At 45.9% G+C, this 27,823-nt stretch overlaps 1 protein-coding gene across 2 annotated transcripts in view; it reads left to right on the top strand.

Annotated features, from left to right (window-relative positions):
* Window positions 1–1,890: 1,890 nt before the first annotated feature.
* Window positions 1,891–27,823, top strand: part of CUL1 (cullin 1) — a 79,684-nt gene continuing 53,751 nt past the window's right edge. For both annotated transcript variants that reach the window (XM_054991187.1, XM_054991186.1), the window contains exon 1: window positions 1,891–1,973. The gene's annotated coding sequence lies outside the window, so the exon portion shown is untranslated. The remainder of the gene's footprint in view (window positions 1,974–27,823) is intronic.

The following is a 27,823-nucleotide window of genomic DNA, read 5'->3' as shown; positions in this document are numbered from 1 at the left end:
TTGATTATCAAACACCTTTGACACAAAAATTGTGGATCCCCAGTTGAATTGGGTCAGAGTTGTTGTTAACTCGCTTAACCTGAAAGGAGAACGGTGTTACAGCACAATCCCATGCAGTTACTCTTATTTAAATAAATGGACCTGGACTGGAGTAAGTTTGCCTATGACTACACAGCACTGTTAAGCCTGTTGAAGCAAAAACAAGCAGGAGTCTTGGGGCACCTTAAAAAATTAACAAGATTTTATCCCACCATAAATTTAAGTGGACTCTTATTTTTTACAATGCAGACCTAAACTGGCCTAGTTCTAATTCTATTGGATCTACTCAGTGGAGTTTACTCCAAGGGAAGTGTTTCTTAGGATTGTACCATCTGTAACTGTAAGATGAATTGAATGTATTTCTTTCGGTACACAACCAGCTTTAGACTAATAAAATAAGACATTCCTTTATTGGTAAATATTATACAAGTTAAAACTTCAGTTAAAATAATACAAATATAAATATTATAAAAACTAATTAGTATATATCATATAATATCTTGTAACAGTTGTCATAAATATAGCCCTGCATAAACACTTTAAATTGGAAAGCAGAGATCTTAAACTGCCACCATATAGTAACCTCCTAGAGTGGTCTGAATTAAAGCCCGGATACGCCTGGCTGGCGTTTGTTGTGTAATTTGATCACCGCACAAAATTTAGCTGTTGCCTTAGTAATGACCAAGGATTCGTCTTTTAATAGATTATCTAAACATGCACTGTCCGTCACTGTATCAGCTCTATTTATAACCAGAAGAATCGCCTGGACTCAAATTTCTTTATAGAGGGGACAGTGCAAAAAAACACATCCCATGGTTTCCACCTCAGCTAGGGGACAGGGACATATGTGTGTGTGTAGGTGTATAGTTTCAGGTGGGTAGCCTGTTGGTCTACAGTAAATGCGCAAGACTTGAGTCCAGTAGCACTTAAAACCAACTAGATTTCCAAGGTACGAGCTTTCAAAACTCAATCATACCCTGAAAATCTAGTTGGACTTTATTTACTCTTCTGGTTTCTGCAAACAATGCAAAACCAAATTATTCAAAAAGTCTTTTTTACTCAGAAAGGAGGGCTGTATTGTAGGGAGAGGGTCTCAGATGCTTCACTAATGAGTTAGACCACAGATCTCACCACTATGTTGCCTTACGTATTATATGTTACTTTAAATATGTACTCCTGTGCTTCATGCGGTCTAATGTCACTCCTAGAATTGATTATGTTCTGTTTCAGCTTTTTGTTCAATTCTGTATTGGATCCTTGCTAATGCTATGTCTTTGTAAACTTGTATTTTATTTACCCCATGGCATTGTTTCTGGAAATGTCGTTGATGATGACTGTACTAATCTCACGCCATGTAATCCGCCTTGAGCCTCAGTGAGAAAGGTGGACTATAAACGACATAAATAAGGCGCAACAGGACCCGCATCTCTCTCTCTCTGTCTATATACGTGTGTGTGTGTGTGTGTGTACACAACACACACACACGTATTACTTGCATGGAATAAAATAAAAAATATAGAATTCCACACATAGAATGTGCGTGTGTGGATATAAAACACTTATTATTCCTCTGCTTCTCAAAAAGCGGCCAGGACGAGGAGAGAGATAGGGGTCTCTGAGAGGAAAGAGGACCCCATTTTCCCGCCCTCCCCACATTCGGTTGCCTCAGGCAGGCGTAACCGGGAACCGGGGGCCGCGAGGAGCCTGAGGAGGCGCCCCACCGCTCTCCTCGGCCGCCTCCGCTTCCTCCTCAGTCCGAGGGGAGCCCAACGGAGGCGGGAGAAGGCGGCTGGCGGGCGGGTGACGCGAGCGCCTTCCCTCAGCCGCGGCGGATCCGGAAGAGGCGGGCTAGCGCGCGTGTGTGGATAGCCGAGGCCGCCGGGGCCTGCTTGCCTGCCCGCCCGAGTCGCTCCGCGGGGACGCGCGATGTGGGGGTGAGTGCGGCCGGGCCCCGGCGGGAGGGCGGCGGGGCCCTGGGAGGGGAAAGGGCGGCGAGGGGGGCGCCGGGGCGGCCGGGGGAGGGGAGCCGAGGCGTAGGCCCGGGCGCGGGTTGTGGCGCAGCGAGGCCGAGCCGGGTCAGACGGGGCTGAGGGAGGCCGGCGGGGAGCCGGGGAGCGCGGCCGGGGTCTCGTGGTGGGGGACGGAAGCGGCGGGGCGGAGAGGCCCGCCCGTTGCCTGGTTTCCAAGGCGGCCTAGGCCTCTGGCGCCCAGAGAGGCGGCGGCGGCGGCGGCAGGACCCGCGGCGCTCGGCATCGTGGCCCTGCTCGGCGCCAGACCCGCCTTCGCCCTGGCTCTGCTTCTGCCCGGTTGCTGTCCTCTGGGGGCAGCCGCTGACCTTTTCCTCCTCGGCCGCTCCGCTTCTCCCCTCCGCTCCTTCCAGTCGCTGCCGGCCTGAGGCTTCCCCTCTGCTTCCCCTCCTCGTTCACACGCACGGTACCGTCTTGCCCTCCCATCCCTTCGTGGCCGGAATGGGACGCGGGGGGTGGAATGCGGGTTGGTTGTTTCCCCAACCTGGGTGGTCAGACGGCGGAGTTTCCCTTCCTGCCAATGGCTGATCGTAGCCTATATTCTGGGCCGGAGGGAGGCAGCGATGATTCTGTTGGGATCCAGTAACTCCCATCATTGGACGCGGTCGCCGGATCCCAGAGAACCACCCCTGGCCTCCCTCTTTCCCACAGCTCAAAATACAGGCTGCAGCCAGCAGATTTTGGCAGTTTTGTGCCGATTGTGTTGGTGGGTTTTTCAGCTGTTCATCAAATCTTCACTCTGCAAATCTTTAGATTACCTAGCTCTGGCCCTCAAAAGCTTATCCCCTGAAAATCTTGTTGGTCTCAAAGGTGCTACTGGACTCATATCCTGCTACATCAGTAATGATTTGCTCCGTAAGGATTTGCCATCTCAGTCCTACCTGATTAGTTTCTCTTCTCCCCCCCCCCTTTGATGTTTATCTTCGCAATGTTCCCCATGTCAGTTATCTGCCCATTACCTCCTGTTCCTTTATCGTGTTCTGCATCCCACAAAGTGTCCTCTGCCTTCTGAATCTAGTTCAAAAATATTTTCAGCTTGCACCAGTCATTTTGTTCAGTTTAGATACTTGTTGTAATTGGGATCCTGTGGCCAAAACAGATCTTCCTTAAATGCTCTTATTCAAAAGCTTCTTTACTGCTTATTAGTTGCCCTGCTTGCAAACTGTCTGCACTTGTTCTTTGAATAACACTGAGTTGTAAACACTCGTTCATTAAAAAAATCTTGTTTGAGAAAGCAATTATTTCTCAAATACAGTTTTTCCTTATATATGCCAATGGTACACGATGAATTATAAAACCCATTACAAGTAGTACTTGCTAGTATGTTTTTATTAGTTTGTTTTTATCCTATGCCAAAGGCTTGGTTTCTTCAACAAAACACGTAAAAACTGATGCATTTTATAAGGTTATTCTCCAGTCTCCAGTTTCCGCCTGTGTGTTAACATTATACCTTTTTAAGAATCAGTGCATTCTGGAAAACTTTTGAATGTAGTTCAGTTACTCCTCTGTAGATGTGCAGTGGGGAACAGAATTTCTTACTATGGAGGTATAGCGCTCATGGGAAACTGTATTCTGTTCAGAAATGAACAAAACAGTCTGATTGGTAAGTTGGCTATTAAAGTGCCCCATACATTGCCAAAAGTGTGAGCCAGCAGGTTGTAAGGAGATAACATAGTATTTAATGCCACTTTCAGTGTCTTACACTTTAGAATTCATTGCATCTACAACTTCTTAGCTAAAAGTGGTTGTGTGATACAAAACAAAAATATATAATCTGCCTGCAATAGCAATACATATTTTGTATTAGTCACAAAAGAGAGTTTGATCGGACAACAAAAATTCAAGTATAATAAAAAATCATTCTACAGGATTACCTGTTAGTTTTTTGCTGCAGATATAAACAAAACAGGAGTCTGTTAGCAGTTATGACATACCAGAATTGTATTCCAGCATCAGTTTTTGTGGTCTTGAGCAGACCTTCAGATGCATTAAGTGGATACTCATTATGCAGCCATTTTATGTAGAAGTATTTTAAAAAGCAGGGTCACGGGGCCATGAAATGCCATAAGTACAGGGGGAATATAATTATGTAAAATTCAAGTCTAATCACAAAAAAACTTGAGGAACAAATGAGAAATGTTCTCCTTACTGAAAGAATACTATTGTATAAGTATTTGAAGACCTATTCTGTATTACTGTTTCATAGTTACCCTAGTGTCAGTTGTTGTTTTTAATCAAAACTTGCTTTGTTTATCAAAATTTCCTTTGAGAAACATTGACTTAATACACAGCAGTTGTGTTGCTTTGTGACTCTTAATATTTTGTTTTAGGTGATTGATGTTTTAGAACTACTTTGTATGTATTAGGTGATGTTTTAGAACTACTTTGGAAATGGTTGTGTTAACTTGTAGTAGAAACTACAGATACAAATAAGGATGTTCTGAGAAATTCATTGACTTCAGTGGCCTTAGAATGGCATAACTTTGTTTAGGATTGCATTGTAAATCCTACATGAGACACTGTCTCTATCCATATATGTTGTTTGGGGAGATAATTGTCAGAAAAGCAAGATATAAATATCATAAGCATATCAAAGAATCTAAAGCATAATTTTCTGCCATTTGACCTTGCCAGTGCTCTCACATATCTTTCCTCCTCTGTTGTTCTTGCTGCTCCTAAAGAACAGGGATTGTTATCTTCTACTCCTTGCCCTCCAGCAAGTCATGCCTTCTCATTTCCATCTTAGTATTCTTGCAGCCCTCCCCTTTGCTATGCACGTTCACGTACAACCTGGAGAAACATCAGTAGTAAAAAAATGTCTGCCAAGGATAAAATCTATTCCAGTAGAAAAAGAAATGCCATTGGTTTACCACATCTGTGATCTCATACAGATATAGAGAGCCGGCATAGTGTAGTGTTTGGCCAAGAACTGAGGAAACTACTCAGCCATGAAATTAATTGGATGACCTTGAGCCAGTCACACTCCCTCAACCCAGTCTACTTCACAAGGCTGTTGGGAGGATTAATGGAGGTGGGGAACATCATGCATTCCCCCCCCCCTGTTCTTCACAATAAACGTGGGATAAAAATGTAATCTGGGCTGTCATCTAAAGAAATTTTAGGTCATATAAATTCTAATTGGTGGTAGAGCGTGCCCTCAAGTCATAGTTGACTTATGGTGACCCCTGGTGGGGTTTCCATGGCAAGAGACTAACAGAAGTGGTTTGCCATTGCCTACCTCTGGAACCATGGTCTTTGTTGGAAGTCTCCCATCCACTTACTAACCAAGGCTGACCCTGCTTAGCTTCTCATTAAATTTGTTGATGATACCAAATTGGGAGGAGTAGCAAACATCCGAGAAGATAGAATCAAAATTCAACAAGACCTGAATACTCTGGAGAAGTGGGCAGCTGTGAATAGGATGCAATTCAACAAAGACAAGTGCACAGTATTACATCTGGGCCACAAAAATGGGAAGCACAAATACTGGATGGGGGATACACTTCTGGCCAGTAGTATATGTGAAAGAGATCTTGGGGTAAGAGTGAACTGTAAACTAAATATGAGCAGTCAGTGTGATACGGTGGCAAAAAAGGCCAATTCAATCCTGGGTTGTATCAAAGGAGCCATAGCGTCGAAATTGCAGGAGGTCATAGCTCCTCTCTATACTGCCTTGGTCAGGCTGCACTTGGAGTATTGTGTGTGGTTCTGGTGGCCTCAATTCAAAAAGTATGTGGACAAAATCGAGAGGGTGCAGAGGAGAGCGACGAGGATGATCAGGGGTCTGGGGACTGAGCCCTACGAGGAAAGGCTGGGTGCCTTGGGAATGTTTAGTTTGGAGAAGAGAAGATTGAGGGGGGACATGATTGCTCTTTTTAAGTATTTGAAAGGCTGTCATTTGGAGGAGGGCAGGGAGCTGTTGTAGTTGGCAGCAGAGGGTAGGACCCGAAACAATGGGCTTAAATTACATGCACAAAGGTACCGGCTGGATATTAGGAAGAACTTTTTCACGGTCAGAGTAGTTCAAAAGTGGAATCAGCTGCCTAGGAGGTGGTGAGCTCCCCTTCACTGGCAGTTTTCAAGAAGAGGCTAGATGAATATTTGTCAGAGATGCTTTAGGCTGATCCTGCACTGGGCAGGGGGTTGGACAAGATGGTCTGTATGGCCCCTTCCAACTCTATGATTCTGAGATCTGACCAGATCAGGCTTACCTGGGCTATCCAGGTCAGGGTATGAGTAATTAGAAAGTTAAGTAAGGCGGCATTTGCATATTAAAGCTGTAATTTTGAAAAGGCATACTTTGATTATAACTGTCACAGGAGTCACCATTTTAGAAGAGGTATTCCTTTGTATGTATGAGAGAAGGGGGACTTCTTGATTTAAGTGTCTGCCATTTTTATAAGCACTTAAAATAATAAACACTTAAAAAATCTTTCCTGAGTAATTAGAGGCACCTTTTTCAGTCCAAAGGTTTATCTAATCTAACTGAATGTTTGTTGCTCTAGTCTTCTGTGATTTCTTTTATTGTGGTATGTTTTAACTAATGCAAATGGGAATTCAGAATAACTCTCCAGTTATTGTGAGTTCATTCTTTTTGGCTCAACCTTTACATAGCCGGATCTGAATAGTGATATGGCATCTGATTTGCTGGATTTGTAGGAAGGTGCCATTTAAAAGAAACAGTGGAACCTGAGCAGCTCTGGAGAGGCTGCTCAGCATTAGACATGGGCATGAATCGAAATATGAATCAGATTTTGTGACGAATCAGGCCGGTTTGTGTTTCGTGAAATGCATTTTGTGGGGCCATGGTTTTCACAAAATTCATGACTTTTGGGACCGATTCGTGAATGATTCGTGATGCCAGACAGGCTGGCGCCAATCTGTTGATTCGCTAGGCAACATAGGCTCAGAATGTCTGCAGACCTTTTGTTGCCTTTGGAAACCCTAATCTTAGCCCACATAACCTTGATAGGCAGCTAACCAGATAGGGGTTAATCCCCTAGGCAGCTGATGAGATGGGCCTTCTGTAGCCATGGGAACACCAATATCATCCCTCCAAACCCTGTTAGGCAGGTCTGTCTGCCAGCCAGAGACCTCCTGTTCTGCTCTGTGTGAGCATTTCTTATATAAGGCACAGCTCTCTGCCTCGTGCTTTTCAGTTCCAGTAGACAGAGGGAGAGGGAGGACCTGTTGCTGGGATTTGAAGTGAGAGAGTGGAATTGGGAGCTTTTGGCTGGATTTGCTGCTGGATTTGCTTTAAAAGAGACTGAAAAGTCTCTTTCTTATTTTCAGCTCTTGTCCTTGCTGGGAAGGTCTTTGAGTGAGGGTGCCTTCTTTCCTCCTCCTCACCCAACCCTGGTCTCAGGCCTATCTTGACTGAGACATACCTTTTTTTTCTTTAATTTTCTTTGCTTATATTCTTATTTAGAGCATTTGTTCTTGCTGGCTTGTTGGGTGAGGGTGGGTGGAGGAGAGCCTGCTGAAGTCTCCCTGCGAGTTTGGCATCTCTGGGTAAGAAGCGGGCCATTGAAGTGCCCTGGGTTCTGACTAATCATGAAACTAATGAACAGTTTCGTGAAACGGGACAATTTCGTGAAAGTTCGTGATTTGTGGAACGTGACAAAACACTCGTTTTGTTTTTTCCCTATTTCATGCCCATCTTTACTCAGCATCAAGCAGGCACTAAAAGAGTGAATGGGGGGTGGGTTCTGGGAGCATTTTGTTCCTCTGAAAAGTCCTTTTTTTGTACCAAAATGTTCATTGTGCAAATATTCAGTGTAATCCTAGAATATAATTTAGCACTGAGTGCACAGATAAGATTTTTAGAAGACATCTTGCATCTTAAAACCAGAAACTGCCAGAAACCTTGAAGGTTACTGCATCACTTGCCCACCTTTTTCCCCAAAAAAGATAACCAACAAATTATGCTTCTACTGCTGTTGTTATTAAATAAAAGCAGGACCGTGTCAATATTGTACTAGCTGATAAAGCCCTGACTCATACCAAACAGTACCTCATGTTCATCTTTCTTGTTAAGAGTTATCGTATAATTGTTCATACATGAAATATAGATCTAAAGTAGCCTTCTAAACATATGTGTAGTACAATTTTTCTAAAACAATTGTGTATGGTCTCAGACAGTTGGTCCAGAGCCTAAAAACTGAGACACCTACAGAAAATGTTTGTTTATATAGTAAATAAAAATTAATACTATTTTTTGCTGTGCTTCAGCATCAACTATGTAAATTGTATTTCTAATCCATCTCAAAGGAAACTGAAGGATCTTTGAACATTCTACTTTTTAACAAAACACTATGCAGTTTAATAAATTAGGACCCATTTTTAATAGCTGTAAGAAGTGAAATAATTATTGTAATGTAAAAGAAATGTGCCTTGCTGGATATATTGAGAAGTCTTGCTTTCTAGTTTGATCCAACCATCTTTTCTGTCTATGAAAAAGATAGGAGAATGTCTCTTTGACCACAAAGAAAGCTTTTCTGTGCATTATTGGACCTACATGACCAGGAGTCATGTGGGACAGGGACTGTGATGAGGAGGAGAATTGGGTGAAATTAAGAGAAAAAGCTAACTGGATCCAACCTACTGAACTCTTTAATGATGAATTATCAAATCAAATATTCTATATCATTAATTGCTACAAAATTATTCACATTTAAACATTACCTTGAAAATGTGTGGTGTATCTCTATTGTATACATATAAATTATCAATATCCAGTGATGTAGATTGTCTTGCATAACAATTTTCATGCTTCACATTTTGAGTGAGTAAACCTTGTCTTAAAAACACTTTGCTCAATCCGCTGGAAAATTGGGGAGAAGCCTTTGTGGCGGGAGCTGTTTTTTCCTGCCTCCCTCTAGCCCATGCCTTTATATCTCTAGAAGGGAGCATGCAGGACCAGTGATTCCAAGACTCATTCTTGTAAGACAAGTCGTGATTTGTCATTACATCAAAATGCAGCTATTCTCTCTGCTATGCTACATTGGGCTGTACATGTCTCTACATTTCTTAAATACTGTAAGAAAAGTTAAGCCTTATTTAAAAACTATTGCGTTAGAAACTGCTGTCCATGTATTTACATTTCTATTTTTTTAAAGAATATTATCAACGGTAGCACTATAATATGGGTTTTTGGGGGGCAGTGTAGTGCAGTGGCTAGAGTGCTAAGCTTGTCTGGGTGCAGGAAAATCAAACTGAACTTCCATTTGGTTGTACAGCTTGCTGCATGGCTTAGTGCCAGTTACTGTCTTTCAGCTTCTGAACAATGGCCCCAGAATTCTGATAAAAAAATCCACAGAACAGGGCCGTGTTCACATAGGGAGATTTTTTCCCCTGCAATCCCAGGAGAACACCTGGAGCTGCAGAAAACCTAGAAAGTTTTATTTTTAATTGAGGGTTTTTTAAAAACACTGCGGTGCAGTGGCTAGAGTGGTGGACAGGATCTAGGCAGCCAGGTTCGATTGCCAACTTTGCCAGGGAAGCTTGCTGAGTGACCTTGGGCCAGTCATATACTCTCAACCTAACCTACCTTACAGAGTTATTGTAAGGAAAAAATGGAGAAGAGGAGAATATTGTAACCCACTTAGAGTCTCCATTGGGGAGAGAGGTGGGGTATAAATGAAGTAAAATACAAATAATTAAAAAGTGGGAGAAAGCAACACAAAGGGCGGGAAATGCCAACCATTGGTATTAGAACTCAGATTAAAAACAAATAGTGAGGGGATTAAGGAGGAGGAGGATGACTGAGAGATGGCAACAATGGAAGGAGAAGGCAGTGGCAGTGGCATGAGCAAGAGGGGAGTGAGAGATGATGGTGACAGTGCCAGGAGACAGTGATGGGGGCATGGTGAAACGTCGTGGTGGATGGGATTTCCCTCCCCTGCAGATCTCACAGATGCCTCACTTGTTTTTATAGAATCATTCTGAGGCTGAAGTGCTGCTCTCAGCTCTGTGAAGAAAGGGTAGTACTAGTATAGAAATGAAATGACTTCTTCATTATACTGGTTCTGATGCAGATTGCTGGAGTTTTATCCTGTACACCACAAATGTCTGAAAATATCAGAGGAAAGTCAGCATTTAAATCCTGTTGCAATAATATATTTGAGTATTTAAGATCTAAAGGTTACTTTCAAGTCAGTTAGCAATGTGGAAGCCTTACGTTTTATAGTGATAAGTCCTGTGTGGCCCCATCATAGGGCTTCACAAATCACAGATTACCATGGCACCTAGAAATTTCATTGTGGCACCTACTACTTTCAGCAGTGATTTTAATGTAGAGTCTATGGACAATCCTGAGTGGAAATACAAAGCTTATTTATCATTTCACATCATAATAGGTTTTTTGTTGTATGACATAGCTGCATGATCATGAAGTTCTTGTCATTGCTTGTGGTGGTCCCTGTGCAAGCACCGAGTCATTACTGACCCATGGGGGGATGTTGCATCACAACGTTTTCTTGGTAGACTTTTTGTTACGGGTGGTTTGCCATTGCCTTCCTCAGTCATCTACACTTTACCCTCAGGAAACTGGGTACTCATTTTACCGACCTTGGAAAGGTGGAAGGCTGAGTCAATCTTGAGCCAGCTACCTGAACCCGGCTTCTGCCAGGATTGAACTATATATATAACATTCCATTAAATTGAGCTTTTTAGAACATTAATGAATTTGTGAGAAATTGTGCAGAAATTAGGTTACAGTTAGAGGCTATGGGTTTTTTTTGTGATGGCATTCAAGATTGTTTCCTTATTTATATAGCGCCACAGTTTTGTCATAACATGAACACAGTTGTGAGAAATTGTGAAGAGTTTTGAAGTAGCAATAATTAGAAAATATTATAATTAAAATACAAAATGCTGAAAGTTGAAAAATGAGTCTGGATCTTAAATTTTGGGGCAAGCTCCTAGGGCCAAATAAAAATTGTCAAGGCCTGTCCTATCATGTCTTGATTTGCAGAGTTTGGAGGAAGGGTAGTAAGACTTGGGCTCACATATACAATATTTTCATGCTTTGAAAGGTCTGAATTGTCTGTCGCAACTAAGCACTGTGTGACAAACTCCCAAAAATGGATATGGAGTTGTTTGGGGTAGACATGATACTTAGTAATGCTTAAGTCTTATTAATATTGATAGGGCGAATTAATTACAAGGAACTTGCCTCGTCAATATCAATGGGTGACAAGTGCAACCAAAATTCTCAGAATCAGGATCACTGTCTTACCACCTTGCCCTCTTAAGTTGTTGCATTGTGGCCATGGCTTTGTAGGGTCTGGTACTGAAATCCTAATAATGGTGTGGGAGGTGACTGAAACAGGCAAGGATCCATTCATTCCTTAGTTTTACTAGCCTCTTTATAGATCAAGATAGGTAGCTGTGTTAGTCTGTCTGTAGTAGTGGAAAAGAGCAAGAGTCCAGTAGCACCTATAAGACTAACAAAATTAGTGGTAGGGTATGAGCTTTCGTGAGCCACAGTCACTCATACCCTACCACTAATTTTATTAGTCTTATAGGTGCTACCGTACCAAGGTCGCCCAGTGAACTTTCATTTCAGAGCAGGAATTTGAACCTGGATTTCCCAGATCAACATTATCCAGTGCATCATGCTGGCTCTCTTAAATTAGTTAAATGTATGTCTGAATTTTTTTTTAAAAAAAAGCCTATGCAAGAATGGTGCTCTTAGAAATGATACAAAGGAGTGTTTTAGAGCTCAAGATCTGTGCAGTGTTAATAAGATTTCAAAATAGTAGTCTTCAGAATTAACTTCATGTTGTTCACATTGCCATGCATTTTCTGTCCTCCTACACGTCCATGTCTTGTTCAGCAAGTCTTGACCAAAATAATCTACTCAATTTTGCATTATTCAGGTTTAAAACTGGTTATTGTTCATGCGCATGAAATAGATTTGCAAACTATATTGATTTTTCTAGTTTGCCACGTTAAATCCTCATCTTTCTCTTTCCTTGTTTTGTTTGATATTCAGTACAGCTGTGCTACCATTACCTATCTAGAGATGTTGACTTTGATGAGCAAAAATTGCACTGAGAATAATTTCAGAGTGATTGAAACCCATCTGTGGATTCGTAAGCTGGTTAACTGTGCAGATATTGGATAACTTGAATTAGATGATAATAGTGAGGTCATTTATTTATTTATGTCATTTATATTCCGCCTTTCTCACTGAGACTTGAGGTGGATTACATAGTGTGGAATTAGTACAATCAGTGGCAAGGACAAGGGCATTTTCATAGTGTCAAGAATATTTCCATAAACACTGTCATAGGGTAAATGAATACAGTGTCAAGAACATTTCCGTAAACAATGTCATAGGGTTAATTAATACAAGTTTACAAAGACAGCATTAGCCAGGATCCAATATGGGGTTGAAGAATTGCTGAAACAGAACATAATCAGTTCTAGGACTTACATTAAACAACATGAAGCACAGGTAGTATAAGGAGTACATATTTAAAGCAATAGACAATATGTAAGGCAACATAATGGTGAAACCTATGGTTCCTGACTCATTAGCGAAAGACCCCCTTTCCTACAATACCGCCCTCTTAGCTGAGAAAAAGGCCTTTTTGAATAATTCAGTTTTGCATTGTTTGCGGAAAGCGAGGAGTGGGGGGGCTCTCCTGACTTCCTCAGGCAGGCCGTTCCATAGGGTAGGGGCCACCACAGAGAAAGCCCGTGCATGATCAGCTGTTGATCTCACCCATATACAGGCTGGCACCTGCAAGGGACCCTGTTCAGATGAGCGAAGCTGCCATGGAGGGACATAGGGAGGCAGGCGGTCCTGTAGGTATGCTGGACCAAGGCCATGATTGGATGTAATAACCAATACCTTGAACTGAGCACGGTAACTGATAGGTAGCCAGTGGAGTAACTGTAGGATGGGAGTGATGTTCAAGCTTCTGCTCGCTCCTGATAATAGTCAAGCCGCAGCATTTTGCACCAATTGGAGCCTCCTAGTTAACTTAGAGGACAGACCAATGTATTAATGTATTCCAATTAAAATGGTATTTATTAATATCTTCTATCACATAAGTCAGGAATGTAAGCTTCTCAATCTCTATTGGATGGATTGCAGTTTTTAAGTTGGTGAATGAACATGCACAGGCATTCCCCATCCCCAGAATGCAAACGTGTGCAGATATAGTTGTCCTTTCTCACACTTACATAGGCACACATCACTTTCAGCCAACTAGATTAGAATGAATTGTAAAGAAAACTACAGATCGTCTTCGTCCTTCTGTGCAGCCCCACATTGGGACTGCGCAGGCGCAGGCCAGCCGCGGAAAAGATTTTTCTAGCTTCCAGAGATGTGAAGGGGACGTTCGGATCCACCGCGCATGCGCGCCGGTGTTCCCGCCAATTTTGAATGCATATATATCCGAACGTCCCCGGCATTCCCTCAGTTCCTTTTTCGCCGCCGTACGAAAAGGTTCTATTGTCTAGCGTTTATCCTCTCAGCGTCTCTTCGGAGTTTTGGATTGTGATCTTCTGGTCGGTATTTTTTCCCCCTTGTCGGTGGGAGATACCGTTCATTATGTCCCAAACTTCCTTGTTTAAGAAGTGTCTTAAGTGCGGCACTAAAATGACGCACTCGGACGGCCATGAGCTCTGCCTCATCTGCCTGGGCGAGGGGCATGTTGTCGAGCGCTGCTCCATCTGTATGTCCTTCACCCCGAAGGCAAGGAGTGATCGGAAGGCCAGGCTCCGTGCCTTTTTGTGGGATGCTAACCTTCTCCCCCCCAAGCCATCCGGCTCTTCGGGAGATAGACCCCGCTCCGCCGCTCCGTCGCCGGCGCCGTCTCGTAAGTCGCCAGAGCAGCTCCCCGCGGAACCGACGGGGCAACCCGTTCCGGAGGCTCGACCTGACTCCGGTTCCGGGGATCGTCCTTCCGACCGGAAGGCCAAGAAGTGTTCCGCATCCAAGCCGAAGTCCTCCTCCAAGCCCTCGGCCGCAGAGGCTGCTTCGGAACCCCAGCCCAAGAAGGCCAAGGCGAAATCGAGGGCCAAGGGCCGTGCTTTATCCCCGGCTCCGACTGTGCGACCTGGTACTCCATCTGGACCGGTCCTGATCCCTGACGATGTGGTGAGTCTCCACACCCCGTCTCCTCCCTGCACGCCTCCTCCGTCGGTTCCCGAGGAATTCGTGTCGTTCCCATCTTTCGCGGAACCGTTCCAGTCATTCGAACGCTCCCTGCCTTCCGCCCCGGCGCCTTCGGAGGCCTCCGTTCCATTGCCGTCTACCTCGTCGGTTCCGATGCCTCTTCGCTGGCCCGCCCCGGTGCCTGCTCCTCTGCCCCCTTGCCAGCCTGTCGCGGGGATTGGGAACATGACCTCCTGGCAGGATTTTGTGGCGTGGTTCCAGCAGTCGCTGCCCTTCCTGCAGCACCCTTCGGTTCCGGTGGTTTCCGTTCCGGCTCAGCCAGTCGGGCTCCCGGCATCCGCTCCTCCACCTCCTGGCTTGCCTCTGCGACCGTCGGTTCCGGCGACTTGTCCGTCGGCCCCGAGCGCTCACCGGTCCTCGGTTCCGACACAAACCTCGCCGGAGTTTTCAGATTCCGAGGATGAGGAAGGTCTGGCGTCACCGTCGGAGTGTTCTTCAGATGCGGCCTCTGATCCTTCCCCGGATGACACCGTGGGTGGGCCCCGTTCGTCGTCTCCGAATGACGACTACAGGCTGTTCTCCGAGCAGATGGTGCGGATGGCTGCCGCGCTGGAGATAGACGTCTCCTCCACGACCTCCAAGCCCAAGAGTAAGCTACTGGAGGCTCTGTATTCCGGGTCCCCCGCGTCGGTGGCGTTTCCCCCTGTGGAGGATTTTGTTGACAGCGCTCTCGCGCTCTGGCAAACACCGGCGTCCGTGTCCGCGACGGCAAAGAAGGTAGAGAGGTACTACCGTTTAAAGCAGGATGATTGCCCGTACCTCTTCAGTCATCCGAAACCCTCCTCAATCGTGGCTGAGGAGGGTCAGGCTCGGTTCCGTTCCGGTTCCTCGTCGGCCCCGGCGGACCGAGAAGGCAGGAAGCTGGATGGCATGGGCAGGAAACTCTACTCGTCCGCGTCTTTGGGGTTCCGTATTGCCAACTTCCAGGCCATTATGGGGTCCTACAATCTGTTCCTCTGGAAACGGCTGTCCTCTTACCTCTCCGATCTCCCCGAGGATCGCCGCCACTTGGTGAAGGCCCTTCAAGCAGAGGCCATACGGCTGTCAAAACAGCAGATGACAGCGGGCAAGGATGCTGCCGACTCCGCGGCGCGCTCGATGGCGACTTCGGTGGTCCTGCGTCGACACGCCTGGCTCCGGTCCACTGCCCTGCCGCCTGAAAAGAAGGCGAAAGTGGAGGATTTCCCCTTTGAGGGGCCCCAGCTCTTCTCGGAGAAGACGGATGAATCCCTCTCCCTGATGAAAAAGAATCAGCAGACGGCCAAGTCCCTCGGAGTCGCCCCCTCGGTTCAGTCATCGGGTCCGAGGTATCGTTATGGTCGGTTCCGATCCTACCAGACCCCTTACCAACCTTACCAGCAGCGTCAAGCGCGCTTCTTCTCGGGCCAGTCCTACGGTCACCGATCCTATTCAGCCCAGCAGCGTCATTCTTCCCAGCGCTCCGGCCGGTCCAAGGGCAGGCAACAGCCTTCTTCACCCAAGCCTTCGACCTCGGTGCAGAAGCCCTCGGTCTTCTGACTAAGCCTGAACGCTCCCCTGTTGGCCTCCAAGGACGCCTCCTCTGCTGCCCAGTTTCTGGACAGGCTTCGGCCTTTTTTGCCCTGTTGGCAACGTGTTACTTCTGACACTTGGGTCCTGTCCATTGTGGCCCATGGTTACAAGTTAATGTTTACAGATGCACCTCCTCTCTCTCTCCCTCCCCGTTGTTCTCCATGTTGTGATGTTATGTTGCACAATAATGTTATAGAGTTGGTTGACAAAGGTGCTGTCCGGGTGGTCAATGTCGCTGCTTCCCCGTGGGGATTTTACTCGAGGTACTTCCTTGTGGATAAGAAGGATGGAGGTTCCCGGCCCATTTTGGACCTTAGGGGCCTCAACAGCTATTTAAAGGTTGAGAAGTTTCGGATGCTGACCCTGGCACGGGTCATGGAGCTCCTAGAGGTGGGCGTCTGGTTAGCTATTCTAGACTTGAAAGACGCCTACTTCCACATCTCCATCTTTGAGGGCCACAGGAAGTATCTGCGGTTTGCCTATGGGGATTCTGTATATGAATATACGGTGTTGCCTTTTGGGCTGGCCTCTGCGCCCAGGGTCTTTACGAAGTGCATGGCCACTGTGGTGGCATACCTACGGTCCAGGGGGTGCTTTATCTACCCGTACCTGGATGATTGGCTCCTAGTGGGACCCTCAGCTGACTCTCTCCAGGGCCATATTGCCCTCACTTTGTCTGTACTGGCTGAGTTGGGCTTGGTGGTTAATAGGGATAAGTCCATCCTTACTCCGGGCACAGCCATTAGGTTTATTGGGGTTCATCTAGACTCACCACGGGGCAGAGCCTACCTGCCTCCAGATCGTCTGACCAGGCTTTCTTCCTTAGCCCGTCATTTCCTGCATAACCGTTACCAATCTGCCCTTTTGATCCAAACGTTATTGGGCCTTATGGCCTCCTCCACTGGGGTGGTTTTCTTTGCACGCCTGCATATGAGGCCTCTGCAAAACTGGTTCGTCCGGAGGTACAACCCCCTCACTATGGGCCAGCATCAGAAGTTCTCCATTCCCAGGGTGGTGCTGCGCTCTCTGGCCTGGTGGACTGTCCCTGGAAACCTGTCTGAGGGTTGTCCTTTCGGCCCCTTCCTAGCTGAGGTCACAGTTTATACCGATGCCTCCAACTTGGGATGGGGGGGGCGCTGTGGACAGCTTTCGGCTCAGGGCATCTGGTCCCCATCTGAGACATCCATGCATATCAACCTTCTTGAGCTTCGGGCGATCCGTTACTCCCTCGCTTCTTTTGCAGATGCCGTTCGGAACAGGAAGATTCAGGTCCTGTCGGACAATACCACGGCCTGCTACTATCTCAACAAGCAGGGGGGAACGGTCTCGCTCAAGCTCTGCAAGGAGGCAACGACTCTATGGAATTGGGCCGTGGCCAACAACGTCCTTCCCAGAGCCGTGCACATTGCCGGGGATCTCAACACCTCGGCAGATGCGCTGAGCAGGGTGTTTCTGCCTCAGCACGAGTGGTCCCTAAACAGGGTCTACCTCGACCAGGTTTCCCGCACATGGGGCACGCCTTTGGTCGACCTCTTCGCCACTGCCCGCAACAAACAGGCCCCGCTGTTCTGCTCCCGGGCCGGCATTGGCCGCCACTCCCTAGGGGATGCCTTCCAAATACCTTGGTCCCCAGGGCTCTTTTATGCCTTCCCGCCCTTTCCGCTCCTGTACAAGGTTCTTTCCAGGGTCAGGGCCTACCGAACCTGCTGTATCCTCGTTGCCCCTCGGTGGCCTCGCCAGGATTGGTTCCCCCTTTTGCTCTCCCTGTCCCAGGGGCGATGCCTCCCCCTGCCTCACGCCCCGGACCTCTTAACCAGGGACGGGGTGTGGCATCACGATGTGGCTGTACTGAATCTGGCTGCCTGGCTTCTGGGCAACCGGGAATGAACCTCTCTTCTGGGGTGCTTGGGGTGATCTTGAATGCCCGGAAACCGTCCACCAGGTTGTCCTACCAGAGGAAGTGGTCACGTTTTTCCCGGTGGTTGGCCCCAAAGGGGGTTTCTCCCTTTAGTTGCCCGCTCCCTGTCATCCTGGACTACCTCCTGGATCTCTGCTCCCAGGGCCTTGCGTTTTCCAGTGTTAAGGTCCACATGGCTGCAATCTCTGCCTTCCATGAGCAGATTGATGGGAAGACCGTTTTTACTCACTGGCTTTCCAAGCAGTTTCTGAAGGGCCTGTTCAAGACCTTCCCTCCTAGGGCCCATCCCATTCCACAATGGAGTCTCTCCCTGGTTCTCTCCCAACTGATGCTCCAGCCCTTTGAGCCTCTATCTTCCTGCCCCCTGCCTTTGCTCACTCAGAAGGTGGCTTTCCTGGTGGCAATCACGTCCTCTAGGCGTGTTGGGGAGCTGTCTGCCCTGCGGTGTGACCCTCCCTTTCTGCAGTTTTTCCCTGGTACTGTCATGCTCCACACTAGCATGGAGTTTCTGCCTAAGGTAGTCTCAAGATTTCACCTACAGCAAAAGGTGTTCCTCCCTTCCTTTTTTCCAACGCCCTCATCCCCAGGGGAACGAGCACTACACACATTGGATGTAAAGCGTGCTTTATTGTTTTATTTGCACCGCACCAAATGTTTCAGGAAGTCTCCTGCCCTGTTTGTGTGTTACTCTGGCCCTCGCAAGGGCTCACCTGCTTCTGCCCAGTCCATCTCTCGCTGGATTGTGTCTACGATTAAACTTTGCTATCGGCATGCTGGAGTCCAGTGTCCCTTGTTGGTTACCGCTCATTCCACTCGAGCGCAAGCTGCTTCTGCTGCCTTCCTGCGAGGAGTGCCGCTCCAGGACGTCTGCCAAGCTGCGACATGGTCCTCTGCAGACACTTTCATCCGGCATTACTCTGTGGATGTGCATGCACGACGTGACTCGGCTGTTGGCACAGCTGTCCTACAGTCCTTGTTCAAGTAGACACTCACACCCGCCCCCATTGGTGAGATGCTAGTTACTCTCCCAATGTGGGGCTGCACAGAAGGACGAAGACGATAAACAGGGTTTCTCACCTGTAACTGTTGATCGTCGAGTCTCTTCTGTGCAGACACACATTCCCTCCCGCCTGCCCCGCTGTGAGTGTTTCGTTAATTTAGTTTCTCCGGCGGCTCAGGTGAACTGAGGGAATGCCGGGGACGTTCGGATATATATGCATTCAAAATTGGCGGGAACACCGGCGCGCATGCGCGGTGGATCCGAACGTCCCCTTCACATCTCTGGAAGCTAGAAAAATCTTTTCCGCGGCTGGCCTGCGCCTGCGCAGTCCCAATGTGTGTCTGCACAGAAGAGACTCGACGATCAACAGTTACAGGTGAGAAACCCTGTTTTTCTCTCCTCCAAAGGCAAAAACCGCTTGAAAGCAAGCAGCTGTTCTCCCTCTTAGGCAGGAGGACATCTGTGGTTGTTTCCCACCATCCATTTGGGGAGGCAGGAAGTTGAAACTTCTTCCTCTTCCTTAGTAGGTGGGATCATCCCTTTCACTTTCAGTTCTTTTCCTGCCTCTGGGGAGAGCAGTTGTTCTTAGGCTAGTTTAGCTATCTCTTCACTTCTGATTTGTCTTTCTCTTTTAATCTACCTTTCTCCATCCACCTTTTTTTCTTCCTCTCGTCTCTCTCTACCCTTTTTCTTCCTTTGCAAGGGAAAAAATAGACTTTAGAGAGAGACAGCAGAGGAGGAAGCATGGATCCACGGGAATCATCGGACTCTGAGGAGAGTTTCTTGGAGGGTCCCGTGCTGTTCCCAAGGAGCCGTCCTTCCGACGGTGGGAACAAACCCTGCTAGTGCCGACGAGTCCTTTCGGGCCAATCGGCTCCCCGGTTCACCAGCAGCAGCAGAACAGGAAGATTGACCCTCCAAACGGCCCCGGCTTTCTAAGAGGGCGCCCGTGAGTAAAGCGCGCAACGGCCAGCTGGCTAAAAGCAGCGCTGCCGGTCGGAGCTCAGTTTTGGCGGGAAAGCAAGCCTCAGCCATCAAGCAATGACGTGCTTGCCAATCTCCTGGCGGGGGAAGCTACTCATTTAGACAATTCCAGCACGCAGAGCTCCAGTCACCCGGCTCAGGAAGCCCGCGTAAGTGTCCCTCATCCTGTTCTTTCCTCTGAAGTCTTGGCAGCCATCAGACAATCGATGCGAGAGGAGATTCTATCCCTCTACAGCGGGGACCCCTCTTCTGAGTCTGGCCCTTCCACATCAGGGCTGGTTTCTTCCCAAGGGGGTTGAGGCAAAGGAGGCCCGTAGCCCACTAAAGCAGCTCAAAAACAGACACAGTTGGCACAGCTGGACAAGTCAACAAGGTGGGCAGAGGGAGGGGGCCTCTTCCAGTGAGGACTCTGATGAAGGGGAATTTCTGCCAGAGGACAATCAGGAGGAGGAGATCCCCAACACTGATCAGTCCAATAGACTATTCCAGGCTGAGGACTATCAGTATCTCTTGACCAAGACCCTGGCACCCCTAGACCTCCAAGAGATCAAACCAGGAGAGGAGGAGGAACCCAAAGCTGGGGGGGGGAAGGGCAGACCCAAGGGAAACAGGGAATTTTTTCCTAGAGAGGAGGAAAGAGCTAAAGCATTCCCTTTCCCAGAATTTTTTGAGCGTTGGTTAAAAGCAGAATGGGCCTTGCCTGCAGCCTGCAAGCACTTAAAAAGCTGTATAACCTACCCAGTTTTGCTAATGAGCTTTTGCAGGTGCCAGCGATCGACGCTCCAGTAGCGTTGCTGCAGTCGCAGGGTCTGCTTTCCGAAGACGGTCAAGGGTCCATCCGAGATGCCCTAGATAAAAGAGGCGATGTATCTCTAAGGAGGGTACATGAAGCTATGTCGGTAGCCATCAAGGCTTCGGCCGTTTCGTCAATCGTATCGTCTGGACCAGGCGGCTAATCCAGCTGCTCCTGGAGAATAACAAGCGACTTCTCAAAGGAGCCAACAGGATTTTGAAGGCAAGCGCCTTCACGACGGATGCCACCCTAGACTCATCATTTGTATCCAGAGCTATGGCTGCATCTATGGCAGCCAGACGATTACTGTGGCTCTGGGCCTGGCAAGCAGATCTTCAAGCAAAGATCATTTTGATGTCATATCCCTTCCAAGGGGGGAAGCTGTTTGGAGACCAACTCGAGAAGATCCTGGTTGAGACCAAAGATAAGAAAAAGGCCATGCCAAAATTGCTGAAGCGCATGGAAAGGAGGTTTTTCAACCCCCAACCCTTTCGCTCTCATCATACTCTACTTAGAGCACGCCAGGATTCCAAGCGTTCCTGGAGCTCCTAGCAAACACAGTCTCGAAAAGGTCCCTTCCAACCCAGGAACCACAGACAATCGACCACTCGAGTCAACAGGTTTGATGCAGACGACAAGGGACAGAAGCCCTGACTCGCTCCAGGCTCCGGTGGGTGGACGACTACTTCTATTTCAGGAGGCTTGGAGGGAGTCTCAGGCAGACGAATGGTCCAGAGAAGTAGTGTCCGAAGGCTATTCTATAGAATTCACCTCCTTTCCACCGGAGCGGTTCCTCAAGTCTCCACTCAAGAAGGATCCTCACAGAAGGGAAATTACTCCAAAAGCCATACAACACCTTGTGGAAATCCATGCAGTTCCCATCAACGAACAAGGCAGGGGAGTCTACTCAATATTTTTCACTGTTCCCAAGAGGAATGGGGACTGGCGATTGATCCTAGATCTGAAGTACGTAAATCACTTCATCAGGCTTCGTCATTTCAGAATGGAAACCCTTTGGTCGATAGTGGAGGCCTTTCGCCCGGGGGAATTTCTAACCTCTATAGACCTGACAGAAGCATACCTTCACGTACCGATCATCCCCTCCCACAGACAGTTCCTCCAATTCTGTGTGGGAAACAACCATTCTCAATTCTGGGCAATGCCCTTCAGACTGTCCGCGGCCCCAAGCGTCTTCACCAAACTTCTGGTGATCCTCGTCGTCAGACTCTGGGAAATGGGATTCCACCTGCATCCGTACCTGGACGACCTGCTGATAAGGGCAGATACCAGAGAGTCTTCAACAGAATAGATCCAGAGGAGTTAGCCGTGTTAGTCTGTAGTAGCAAAATCAAAAAGAGTCCAGTAGCACCTTTAAGACTAACCAATTTTATTTTATTGTAGCATAAGCTTTCGAGAATCAAGTTCTCTTCATCAGATGCCTGATCCGAACTGGTCAAATACAGAAGAGCAGGGGAAAGAACGGGACATATATCACCAGGGGACAGAATGCAATTAGTGTGAAGGCAATCAAAACATTCCTTTGCTTGTAAATGTAAACATCTCCTTTTGGTGTGGAGTCAGTTTGCCGCAGTGAAGGTATACAATTCCTATGTAGTATAAGCCCTCGATAACCACAGCTCTCCCTGCCAGCTGCATCTTACAAAGAGAACTGTGGTCCCCGAAAGCCCACACGCACTCAGGCTGAGATAATTGACAAACAAAGCCCACACCAGGCGTCTCTGGGCTCCCCCAGACCACGCCTCTGTAAAGGAGGTAACAGATTTCCTTTCTTAAAGGTGCTACTGGACTCTTTTTGATTCAACAGAATAAGTTCAAATGCCTAATGGATAGAGCCTAATTTGGGTTATCTTGGTTCAGATCCTTGTTCTTTAGCATTCCTGATGGTTTGAGCATTTAATCTTCCCCTGTCTTAATTCAATAAACTGTAAAATCTGAATAACAGACTATTGTTGTGCCACTGTGTGATGTTTAACACCTTTTTTTACATGAAATTTACTATAAAACTGTGATTGACATCAGTTAGACTTTCCTATGAGTATACTTATTGAGGGAATCTTTTTAAATCAGTTTTTCAACCAAACAAAGTGTAAGTGTTCTGAAATATTTAGATAAGTTAGATTTAAGTTTTGAGATATTTCTGAAACGTTAAGGTAGGCAGAGACAAGTTGGTGTTTAATAATAGAAAATATTACCATCTTTAGATTTTGTTTATATTGACTTTGTGTTTTTAATGTGCTGCATTTTAGCTAAAAAGGCCCTAAGGTGGCAATGAAACAAAATGTTTACAGTAGTTTTCAAAAGTTAAAACAATTTAAGCTTTAATGTTACCCGTAAAATATTAGGTACTCTAGAAGAGGTGTTGTCCCACTAACAGTTATTCATGTCAAAGTCCTTTTAGTTAGGCCAGAAGGCATGGAGAGATGACAAGTCTTATCTCCAGGAGTTTGGAGTTCTGGATTTTGATGGTAGCAGCTGAAAAGGCCTTCCTAAGAGTCCTGAGTCTGACCAGCCTTACTTTAGATGGGGTTGATTTCTGCCGGAGAGCACCATCACTGGATAGAGCTTGGGCAGATTGAGTGGAGGTAGGCCTTTGGGCTCTTTTAACTTAACTGCTTGGGCATGGGACTTTGAAGAACAAGAGTGGAACCCTTGAGCCCAGGAACAAATTGCCTCTGTATGCAGCTGGTATATCATTGGCAATAACGCACACGTCACCATGAGTATCAGTTAATACTGTAGCTACCACATTTTGTACCAGATACCAAAATGTCTTTGGGGCAGTCCCGTGTCCATTGTGTTATCATAATCTAGCCTGTTAGCGACTCATACGCTACTGTGGCTAGGTCTGCTTTCTACAGGAATGGTTGCAGGTGGTACACTAAGCTGGCATAAGTGGGTAAAAGACACTGCTGGGTAACTCAGTCACTTGTTCATCTAGTGATGGAGGCATCAAGAAGTATCCCCAAGCTGTGTGCTTGCCTCTTCAAGGGGAATGTTGTTTTATTTTAAATAGGTTGAACACCAAGACCTACATAAGTTTTACTCCTAACCAGCAGTCATGCTGTTTCGTTTGGATTAAGTTTCAGTGTGTTCACCCTTACCCAGCCTTTCTCTGATACCAAACACTGATTTAGAAGGTCTGCTGCCTTCCTTGAATTAGGCTGTGTCATTGTCATGGTGATGGCACTGTGTGTACACCAGATTGAGTGATGTTAAATAGCAGGTTTGTGGGTTTTAATAAGCAAAACCATAGGGTAGAGCAGAAGTCCTCTGTTATGCCTTCTGGCCTAAATTTTCTAGGCACTCCAGTTTATGTTGGCATCAGAGGCTGCTGAGAGGCCCAAGAAGTTTCACAAAGACACATTTTCCTGTCAGTCCATCAGTGAAGATCATTTAATGGGGTGATTAAGACAGTGTCCTTACTATGGCTGGATCAGAACTGAGATTGAAAGGGCTCTAGATACTCAGAGGCATCCAAGAACATCTGGGGTGGTTTTTGCCGCAGATCTTTGAAAGACCTTCTGAAGACATAGCAAGTTGGAAACTAGCGAATGACTGTTTAGGTCTATGGCATCCAGAAGTGGTTTCCTTTATGAGACGTTGGCCTCATGTACAGCCAGAGGCACCATGCCTTCCGTCAAGAAGCTGTTTTGTAATACAGGATTATTACTTGGTTAAACTCTCTCTGGTCTTCTTAGTCATGATGAGTACAGATTTACAGGGTTGTTGGTCAGTTGCACTTCTTGTCAGCATTCTGGGGCTGCATAAATTGGAACTTACCTATACTAGCATAACAAATGGATGTTTAAGGCCCATTCAGTATAACTTAATGAATACAGTGGCTAAGAGAACAGTTCCTTGCTGTTGAAGGCCTCTTACAATCTTAGACGGCATCATCACTGCACAGATGTGATGGTGGTGCTGAAGTAAATTTATTTTTGCCATCATCACCACAAGAGAGTAGGCGTTAAAATACATTGCAGCCTGTTTCTGGCATCAGTTTCCTTCTTCATGGTTCTAATTACTCTGCTGCTTCAATTCCCAAGTTCTGGGGTGAACCTAGATGCTGATCAAAAGCCAGTGAGTGCTTGGTGAATTTCTAGAACAAAACCAGTATTCCACTTAGCAAAACATCCCATCCTCTTATAAAGATAGAGCAAATGCTGAAATGTACATCCATAATCTGATATTCTGTAATTTCACATACAATTACTAATGAAAGGTCTCTGGAGCTTGCAGTTGTTCTTACAGAAGTTGTTTCTTCTGCATCAGATACTACTGATGACTGTTGTTGGAGGGGTTGGAGGAATTGAAGTTATTTAGTGCCAATCCTGGCTTCAGAAGGAAAGTGAGGGGGAGAAATCACAACTGTAGAATTGTGGACACATTTAAACAAATAACTTGAAAGTTAAAATTGTTCTGTATTGTTCCTCCTGCACAACTTAATGGATCCCCAAATGCGGTTTGGCTTTCAGAAGAGTTTTAAGTGCTTGTAAATTTTGAGCGCCAGTGAGGAACGTGGAGATCAAGATCACATGAAATATGATCTTGCAGATTTCATCTGAGGATGTTAAGGAAACAGTTTCCAAATCTTGTCCAATAGGATCACTCCTTTCTATACTATGCATGCTATAAGCTTTAACACACTAGCTTCTGTTGGGAATATCACCTTGATACAGATAGACCTTAAACCTTTCTGAAGTTTTGGGATAATTGAGGAAGGGTGAGAAGGATTCTGAATTAATGCCCAGTGAGCAGACCAAGGATTTCTTGTGGGGATCAGCTGAGCTTTGAGACTCCCCTATTACTGGGAAGCTCCAGAAGTATCCATATCTTTAAAAATAGAAATGGAGAAACATATTTTATAGAAAATGGCAAATAGTGTATATGCAACTAGGTTCTCAAATACTCTGTGTGCAGGAGGGGTTGGATTGCATATGGGTTTGATGTGCATAGGCTTGGCGTTTGCTCCCTTATATGATACCATGTGAGTGTGCATGTGTAATTCTTGATATCAAAGAGGTATTCCTTTGCTTGCACTGCTTATTTTGAGGATGGACCATGGAGAAAGTTATTTATTTATATTGAATGAATTCCTGAATCTATAATTGAGAATCTGAAGTCTGACTTGTACACACGATGAACCAAGAAAAAAAATTGAGTGGCAGTAACTTACTAGACTTCATTGACTTCAGTTCTGCTTTCTTGCAGAGTCCAAACAAAACAACAAGAGTATAATGTCTTACATGGACATCAGTCATATAGGTCATTTTTTCTCTAGGGAAACTCTCAAGTTTGTATTTTGTGTTCATTCCTGCCTGATGAACTTAGCATACTGTATTTACTTGAAAAGATGGCCCTGAAAGGTAAACACACACACCCGGATACACTTACTCTCAAATTTATTATAGGACATAATTTGTTTGCAAATTTAAGACAACTCTCTTTTTTAATGAAATAATTGGAAGAAAACCTAGTCTTGCATTTGAGTAAAAACGGTATTGATCAGTGTCTCTGCTGGGTTTGGTAAATTTCATGAGACAGTAGGCTGTTTCACTCTTTGGAAGAGTTGAGAAGTTTTTCATGTTGGTAGAGAGATTGGATTAAGTTGTTATGAAAGCTGCAGAATTATTTGACCTGTTGAAAAGCAGGCATCCCCATTAGCGGGTATGGAAAATACCTTGTGAAAAGTCCTGTTAACTGCACAGATGGAGATACTGATTTCCAAAAGCTGCTTCTCTGTTTTGTTTTGTTTTTAATTTTAAACTTTATTAACAATAAGTCATAACAACATAACAACTGTAGGGGGATATATCATATAACAATACACAAAACTATTTCTATATTACAACTGTGACATGCTTCTCTGTTTTTAACCAGAGTGGTGGATTTTTTTCCTGCCGATGCTTTAAAAGTGTGCTAGTGAAGCCTTTCTCTTTAAAAGGGCCAAAATGTATGTGATGTGGGATGATCTGTATTTTGATCCCCCAGTGTGTAATTTAGCTGCAAAATCAAACATGTGCAGTGGGGTGGGAGGAGGCAGTATGATTAGAGCTAAAGGACAGGCATCATTCCTTATGCCGTTTTCCTCCATGAAAATACCTTGCTCTATGATTGCTTTTTACCATGGCTTGGAAAAAAGTCAGGTACAATGTTGATGCCTTTATTTCATTACCAGGGCTAAAAGCAACTGGGAGTGGGGCTTTCTGTGCACAGGAGTAGAGTTAAAAACTTCACTGCTATGGGCCCCAGTTAATATTACAGAACACCCACCTATCCCCACATCTAGTTTTCTAAGGCTAAAGCTTTATTCTGATCCCCTACAACATATTTGGTCTTCTGTGTTGGTGATGTGATAACTGACTGTATTCAGAAGCTAGAATACCGCTGCTTGGCCCCATGACATTTATGCCATGGGGTCCCGTGGGGTTGGCCCTGTCCCCCATGTTATTTAACATCTACCTGAAATTGCGGGGACACCTCATACGGGATTTGGAGTGAGGTGTCACCAGTATGTGGATGATACTATTTCTCCTGAATATCATAGTCTGGCAGATCTGTGGTGATCCTGTACAAGTGCTTGAAAAAGGCAGCTGGAAAGATTCAGGACAATAAAGCTCGGTCTAGTTGAGACTGAGCTGCTTTTGGTTAATGAGGAATCTCCTGTTCTTGTAGTGGGTTACACTTGTCCGTAAAGTAGCATGGGGTTACTGGTCAATTCTAGCTTGTGGTTATATTCTCTGGTCTCCTGTCATATAATGCCTCTCAGCAGTTCTCACTGGTATGCCAGTTACAGCCATTTCTTGGAAGGTAGAATTGGTCATGGTTATTTGTGCTCTGATCACATCCAGATTAGATTGCTGTAACGGGCTTTACGTGGGGCTGACTTTAGAAAACCATCCAGAAACTTCAGTTCAAAATATGGCAGCCAGGTTTTTATCACAGATCACATCATCTCTGTATTGAAAGATCTGGCACAATTCAGAGGGCTGGTACCTAGCTGTATCGCCCTAAACATTTAAGTAGCGGCAACCTTGAAGAAGCACCTCCTCCCATACTGTTCGGTTTGCAAGAATTGCTCTGAGGCCTTGTGTATATGCCAAGTGGGTGGCAAGGAGACATAAGACCTCATCGGTGGTACTGTCCTGCTAGAGGAATGATGTCCCCCTTGAAGTTCATCTGGTACCTGCATTATTAACTTTCAGGCACCAAGCCAAAATGTTTTTAATCATTGAGACTTTTAACTGAATTTTTTCAACTCGATCAATTCTCTTCCCTTGCTTTTATGTTGATTTTT

Source organism: Eublepharis macularius, chromosome 11, assembly GCF_028583425.1.
Source record: "Eublepharis macularius isolate TG4126 chromosome 11, MPM_Emac_v1.0, whole genome shotgun sequence".
NCBI lineage: Eukaryota > Metazoa > Chordata > Lepidosauria > Squamata > Eublepharidae > Eublepharis > Eublepharis macularius.
This window is presented reverse-complemented; position numbering and strand designations above follow the sequence as displayed.